We start from the raw sequence: 7677 nt of genomic DNA on the forward strand, positions 1-7677 counted from the left end.
GCAATCGACAACGTGGTCTGGCTGAGACTGCTTTTTTTTTTTTTTTTTTTTTTTTTTACTAAAGCTGTTTGATGCTGCTTTATAGCACGTGGGACCCTCAGGTGCATATTGTGTTTCCAGTTTCCAGACTTGCAGAGTTACCCAGGAAGCAAAAGTTGTCATTATTTGAAAAGTATTCATGGTGAACTGGCTACTTATAAAACGAGTTCTTACCCCGAACGTCTTCCCAGTGAATGTTTGCATAAATGCCAATCATCTTTGTCAGCCAGTGTCTCTCCGACATTTTTGTATCTATGTTAGGGGTCAACCAGCTTCGGACTACAGGCCACATCCGGCCTGCGGCCTACTTTTGTATGGTCTGTGAGCTGAATCATTTTTTATATGTTTAATGGGTGGCGGGGGGGGGGGGAGAATATGCAGCAGAGACTGTGTATGACCCACAAAAAAATATTTACTGTCTAGCCTTTGATGGAAAGTTTGCCAGCCTCTAGTCTAGGGCAGCGTACCACAAATAGAGTGTAAATGGATTGCAAGGTAAAACTGAATCTGGCATAAGAGGCAGGGTTTCATGACGCGTGTGAAAGCAATCATGGAAAACTGCTGTGGTCGGCTCTTGTCAACAAAGTGCAGACTTTTGAGCCATTGCAAACTGGCACTTGTGTGAAGTTAAACCAGAGAAAACCTGCAAGAATTGATAGGCTTCAAAAGAAAACGATTTAAATTCCTACTGCTGCTGTAACAAATGACCACCAAGTCAGTGGCTTTATTTCTTATTATTTTTAAAGATTTTATTTATTCATGAGAGATGCAGAGACAGAGAGAGGCAGAGACACAGGCAGAGGGAGAAGCAGGCTCCATGCAGGGAGCCTGATGTGGGACTTGATCCTGGGACCCTGGGGTCACGCCCTGGGCTGAAGGAAGATGCTCAACCACTGACCCATCCAGGTGCCCCCAAGTCAGTGGCTTTAAAAAACACCACAAATGCGTTATCTTGCAGCTCTAGAGGTCAGAAGTCCAAAGTGGGTTCTCGCTGTGTGAGCAAGGCTCCATTCCTCGTGGAGGCTCTAAGGGAGAGTCTGTTTGTGTTTTCCAACTCCTAGAGATTGACCTCATTCCTTGGCTTCCGATCCCTTCTATCTTCAAGCCAGCCATGGCCAGGTGAGTCTTTCTCACACGGTATCATTCTGAACCCGACTCTCCTACCCTCTGCACATTTAGAGGACCCTTGTGATTACACTGGGCACATCTGAATAATCCAGTACGACATCTTTATTTTAAGGTCAGCAGACCAGCGACCTTAATTCCATCTGCAACTTTCCTTCCTTCTTGCTGTGTAATTCTTCATATTCATAGGTTCTGGGGAATGGGATGTGAACATCTTTGAGGGGACCATCATTTTGCCTGCAACAGAACTCTTAAATTTGTTTCCACTCCGCGCCCCCCCCCCCCCCGCCACTTTTCTTTTTAAATCTTCGTGATCAATCTTTTTTTTTTTTTCCTTATGATCTTTATGACTAAATGTGAAATAAGGATATTTCGTGCTATGGTTCAATTTTTTTTCTTAATTGCTAGCAGTAAAATTAGTATTTTGGCCATCTGTTTCTAAGAACAAGAGCATAGCTATAATTATAACCTATATCTTACTAAATTAAGAAATCGTCTTTCATATTTTTTTAGTTTTCATGAAAAGGTCCCAAAGAAACCTTTTTAAAAAAATCTACTTCCCTTTCGCTAGATCAGTTATTCTTGGATAATAAAATAGTCCTTTATTACTTTTTCAGCAAACATGGTCCCACCAGCCAGCAATACTCTCTCTCTCTCATTTAGTGTTGGTCTTGATTTTTTAAAGTGGACTCAATACACGGTCACTGCATTTATACTTATTATTTCAGAGTTCTGAGCTCAGATCCGAAGATCATGCCAGCACAGAATTTCCTGTTGGTGTTGAAAGAAGTGTGCAGTGGCTCAGGGACATTTGATGATTAGCTTTGTGCTTAGCTTGCTATTGGGGGGTGTGGGCTCAGACTTAATCATGAGCAGGGCTCAGACTTCTTAGAAGTAAAAATCTTTTTTTTAACCTAAATGAGGTTTAAGCAGCTAAGTTGTATTGCAGGATGGCTCTGAACTCTTTGGGCGGACAGTTCGTGTCCGTTTAGCCAACCCAGTGAGAACTGAGGGAGGCTCATCCAGACCAGGTGAGTGGGGGCACCGCAGATGCCTCATCACATCCTCAACTTTGGCCTCTGTTGCTTTTTTATCCCTGTCTCACTTCTGCAGTAGTGTTCACAGTTAGCTGTAGAGTGGGGAAGAGAGTGCAGCACCTCTGTGGAAAGAGAGTTTGAGATTCTCCACAAAGCTAGAGCCACTGTCCCCATAAAGTCTTGCTCTGGGCCGTAGACGCAGACTGGGCCTGTCCAGCCCCGACAGTGGCTGGGACTTCCCTTTTGGCTCGGCTTGGTCCTCCTCTGTTTTGCCATCTGTGTCTGCCAAGAGCTGGACCTGAAGGCCTAACGTTTCCCAGTGGCAGCGTCCCTTGTCCTCAGAGACAACTTCTGCCTGTGAGAGCCCCATGGGGCGTCCACGTGGCTGACAGCTGCAAAGAACTAAGTACAGTCAGGGGGCAGGTGGCCGGTAGCTTGAATTTCTTAGCATTTGTTCAATTCTCTGCCTTTCAGTGTGGTCAGATGATTACTGGTGAAGATTTCTGGGAAGACTCTTTGAAAAGAATAAAGAGGAGGAAGGAATGGAGCCTCCCAAAGTGGAAACCCAGGGGGTGAGATCGAAGGCCTGCGCTTCCCCAGGAGGGGCTGGTACTTTCCCCACAGGGCACTTAGATGTGGGTGGCGATGGGTGAGGTGAACGGAGAAGCCTGCTTCTCTATCCGTGTGGGGCTTGAGATGAGAAGTATCCTCCAGCATGCTTGGGTCCCAACTTGAGATTGCTCAAACTAGGTGGGGGTCTGAGATGTGAAGGAACAGTGAGGACGCCCCCTCGCTGGCATCCCGCATCCTCCTGACCTTTCCTGCACTATCACTGTGAAGACTTTGGTATCAGGCTCACACTCTTCCTATTCCTGGCCTGATTCCGGGGAGCCCCAGCCCCTCAGATGGACCCAGGTGCCAGCACTTTCTCCTGCTTCTCCATACCCCACAGTCACGTTGCTTCTGGGGTTAGCCAAGCTGCTCGTCTGTCCACCTTTAGAGCAACAGTGTTTCTCTGAGTTCCTCCCTTAGCCCTTGGCTCGTCTCTGCACGCTGTCCTTGCAGTTTCGGCCACTTGGCCAGTGTCTGAGCTTATCACAGCCACTCAGCCTTGTGCTGACTTCCGGATCTCTAGGGGGCCAGCCTTGACCTCTCTCCTGAATTTCATGTGTTCCTGCCTGCATGTCTTCCAGGCACCATAAATCAACATAGCACGTCCCAAGTGGATTTCCTCTCTCCTTCCGCTCTGGTCATCCTGAGGACCCGATCTTAATGAACTTTGCCATCTTCCACAGTCACCCAACCCAGGGACTTTCATGACCTCTCCGGTCCTCATCACAACCCACACCTACTGCATTGCCATATCCTGCAGTGTTCTACTTTACATCTGCCTGAATCTCTGCTCTCCTGATTGCTTCCGCCACAGTAGCCTGGTGTAGCCTCTGTCGTCTCTCCTACAAATAGCTGGTCTCCCTGCCCCAGACCTGCTTCCTCCTATCCTGAGCAGCCAGAGGGAGCTTTCTAAGGCACAGAGTTGACCACGTGGCTCTCCTCAAGCAGCCTAGGGGTGCCTCATCTGTAGTGGGGGACAGAGGGGCTTTCCATGTTTGGACCCCACTCATCTCTCCACACTGTATCCCTAGTTTGCATTCTAGAATAAAGTTTGTAGGTATAAATCTCTGTGTTTTCACACATGCAGTCCCTTGGCCTAAATTCCCTTTCCAACTGACTTTCTCTCGCTAACTCCTACTCAGCTTTTATAGCTGAGCTCAGCTGCTGCCTTCTGCAGGGAACTTTTCTGACTCCTCCAGTGAAGTGAGATAAGGGTCCCTTCTGGGCTTTTGTGGCCTCTGGGCTCCTGTGGCAACCTCAGTCCTGGCATTTTATGGCATTATTTTGACATTATTTATTTAAAAATGTTTACATGTTGCTGACTCTAAGTGCTTTACAAATATTGAATCCTAACAATAATCCTTTGAGCTAAGTACTAATAACTGTCTCCAACTCGAGGTGACAAAACTGAGCACCGGGCGATCAAGTAACCTGTCCAACATCATGCGGCTCAGAAGGGTGGAGCCAAGATTGGAACGAAGGCTGTGTGCCTGCCACTGGGGTCCGTGTGCCTCTCGCATTGGTGGCCGACCTCCCTTCTCCCCTCCCCCACCTTTGCCGCTGGATCGCCAGCTCCTCAGGGACCTTACTTAACATCTCCAGCACTTGGCCTGAAAGCTCAGCGTGCACACATTGACCAATTAATCCACACCACAGGTAGGTCAGAGACAGTAGTTTTCTTTAGCAAACAAATGGGTTTGTTCTGAATGTATCAGCTAGTCACCCTAGTCTGCGTGGAGCACAAAGCAAGGCCCGACCCCCTCACTGTCTTCTGGGCACTTGGCCTGAGTCAGAAGGCAGCTGTTTCTGCTTTCACTGCAGCCCGGCTATGAATCTGTAGGGGGTGGCATAGATGGAGAAGGTTATGGGTCCCTGTGACATGAGTAAGGTGGGTGGGCTTGAACTGGGGTTGGTTGTTGGTTTTTGTTTTTGTTTTTTTTTAATCTTATTTATTTATTTGACAGAGCATATAAGCATGAGGAACAGCAAAGGGAGAGGGAGAAGCAGACTGCCTATTGAGCAGGGAGCCTGACACGGGGCTCTATCCCAGGACGTGGGATCATGACCTGAGCCGAAGGCAGACGCTTAACCGACTAAGCCACCAGATGTCTCTGAACTGGGGTCTGCAGGTGTGGAGAGCTGCACACTGCAGGCCAGGGTGTGGTTGTGTGACCGTAGTCCAGGGTGCAGCGTGCTGGTGCATCTCAGGGCGAGTGTGATGAGGTCCTGAGCCTGTGGAATGGGGCTCAAGGTAGCCGGTGCTGGGGGTTCCTGTCACTGGGGGTCGGGCCGGGGACCAGGGCCCTGGCCTCTGCCTTCCGCCTGCCCTTCCACGGCCCAGGGCCTTCCCCATCAGCACCTGCCACAGCCCGCTTGCTGCATTTGGGTCCTTGGTGTGTGTTCAGAGAACTCGGTCTCCTGGGCCGCCTGGCAGACTCCGTTAGTAGAGCCTGCAACTCTCGATCTCGGCGTTGGGAGTTCAAGCCCCATGTTGGGTGTAGAGGTCACTTAAATAAAAATAAAACTTAAAAAAAAAAAAGCTCGCTCTCCTACCTGGGGAGTCAGAGTGCTCTCCAAACTAATGATTTCTGCGCCCAGGGAGAGCCCGCTGCCAAAAAGGCCCAGTCAAATCCTCAGGTGTACATGGACATCAAGATCAGGAACAAGGGGATCCCTGGGTGGCACAGTGGTTTAGCGCCTGCCTTTGGCCCAGCGCGAGATCCTGGAGACCCGGGATCGAATCCCACGTCGGGCTCCCGGTGCATGGAGCCTGCTTCTCCCTCTGGCTATGTCTCTGCCTCTCTCTCTCTCTCTGTGACTATCATAAATAAATAAAAAATTAAAAAAAAAATTAAAAAAAAAAAAAAAAAAAAAAAAAGATCAGGAACAAGCCGGCCAGCCGCATCCAGATGCTGCTGCGTTTAGACGTTGTTCCCGTGACAGCAGGTGAGCAGGACTCTGGCCCGAGGCTGGTGGTGGAGCCGGCTGGGGAGGAAGCTGCCTGGAATCTTGAGACTTCAATACCTTTTATCTGAGCCCTTCTGAGGCATCTGGGACCCCAGCCTCTTGTCACATGAGCCTGCGCAGGCATTCTTGAAGGCTTAGGACCATTAGAAAGATAGTTACAAGTTATAAATTGTATTTTTTTTTTTGTAGTTTGTTTTGATATTTTGCAGACACACAGATGCTTGGAATATTCTGTAGGGATAGTACGAGGATCTCTTACATATGCTTTATCCACTCACTACGTTACTTTTTTGCCCTCTATACACTTTTCCATTTTTTTTTCTTTTTTTTTCACTTTTCCATTTAATTTACATACTCGGATATATTTCTTCCTCCCCCCCCATCCCACTCCCACCCCGGCTGTGCCAATTGAGAGGAAGTTGAAGACATCGTGCCTCTTGACCCCTAAATAGTTAAGCATGTATTTGCTAAGAACAAGAGTGCTTCCTTACGTGATCACAGCACGCCCGCTGAAGTCTGCACGCTATTTCCTGATCTTTGGGCCGAGTTCAAGTTTCAGCACTTCCCTAGCATCGCCCTTTCTGGGGACTGTCATGGTCCTTCCCTGGTGAGGACTCCCGCTGCATGGGCACGGTCGAGTCTGTAGCCTCCCTCTGTTTGGAACAGAGTCTCGGTGTCTTTCTTGATCTTGGGGATTTGAAGAGAACAGGCCTGCTCTGCAGGGGGTTTCTTAGTCTCTGCCTGGTGCTTCCCCACGTGAACGTTCTGGTAGGAACACCTCGTGTGAGGAAGCGCACGACGACGACACTTCTAGCATTCGTGAGGTCAACTTAGGTCACTTGCTTGAGGAGAGGGCTGCCAGCTTTCTCCACTGGAAGGTGACTATTTTTAGAGCTCTAAATTAAAAGCTAACATTTATTTTCTCCTCACTACCTCCAGCTCATGCCTTGCCTTCGAGGTGACTACCATTCACAGGTATTGTGTGTTTCCTATTTTCTTGATTATTCATAATGATTGTTTTTTTATCCATAATCCTCTTTTTTTTCGGGGTGGGGGGGTTTACGAAGTCATAATTGCACATAGTTTCAAGAAAATCCTTCTGTGACGTTTGTTACAACGTGATGTTCTGCTCCCCACCCCTCTCCCAACGTCAATTTTTCTGCCTGCCAAAGGCAACATTCATTTCTTTCAGGTGATGATTTGGCTTTTATTATATCTCTGAAAAACATGGATACGTTACCACCACTAGATTGTTTTTCACTTTTGGGCTGTTTTAGGTCAAATTTTTCTGGGAAGCAGACTCCTGGAGGGTCACCTGTGGAAAGTTTGTCAGGGGGTAATCTCGGGGACAGCTCTTGCAAGGGAGCAAGGGGAGCAGATTGTGCAGAGTGGAGTTGAGCCGCGGTGCAGTCACACAGGCCTCAGCTGGTCCCAGGGCGCCAGGCTTGGGACCCCTGGCTTGTTCCATACTGAGGCCTGGGGCCCGGGCGTGAGTTCTGGCTGAGGCCTAGGAGGGGTGAGCGGCTCCCTTCCACTGAGGACATCTGGCATGGAACTTCTCCAGGGTCTGTGAGTGTCTCACGCTCCTGGGAGGTGAGAGAGTAAGGGTGTTGGTTTTGAAGGGGATGGAAGTGGCTTCCCCAGGTGTCCACTGCCATCCGCCTCACCCACCACTCCCATTTTCCTCGGCTGCTGCTGCACCTTGATCTCTTCTTTCCCCGCCCCTCCTCCCCCCACCTGTGAAGTGTTGCGGGGACCCAGAGCTCAACCCTTGCTTTGCCCCTCTTCCCTCCCTCTTCCCTTCATGGTTCTGAATCTGTTAGCCCAGTGCCTGCCTCTTAGACCTGATTCTTTTTTTTTTTTTTTTTTTAGACCTGATTCTTTAAGTGGAAATGAA

General features: G+C 48.8%; 1 protein-coding gene across 15 annotated transcripts in view; it reads left to right on the top strand.

The window, feature by feature from the left end:
• Nucleotides 1-7677, top strand: part of LOC140602383 (peptidyl-prolyl cis-trans isomerase E-like) — a 31358-nt gene that overhangs the window by 4808 nt on the left and 18873 nt on the right. For 3 of the 15 annotated variants that reach the window (XR_012005322.1, XR_012005325.1, XR_012005319.1), the window contains 5 exons: nucleotides 1101-1158; nucleotides 2114-2195; nucleotides 2676-2810; nucleotides 4212-4469; nucleotides 4778-5691. The exons of 2 other annotated variants lie outside the window; for them this stretch is intronic. The gene's annotated coding sequence lies outside the window, so the exon portion shown is untranslated. Of the gene's footprint in view, nucleotides 1-997; nucleotides 1159-2113; nucleotides 2196-2675; nucleotides 2811-3394; nucleotides 4474-4777; nucleotides 5692-6719; nucleotides 6756-7677 lie in introns of those variants that run through there. 10 more of the 15 variants (XR_012005318.1, XR_012005323.1, XM_072771826.1 and 7 more) reach the window with 8 other exon arrangements.

Source organism: Canis lupus, chromosome 13 (assembly GCF_048164855.1).
Source record: "Canis lupus baileyi chromosome 13, mCanLup2.hap1, whole genome shotgun sequence".
Taxonomy (NCBI): domain Eukaryota; kingdom Metazoa; phylum Chordata; class Mammalia; order Carnivora; family Canidae; genus Canis; species Canis lupus.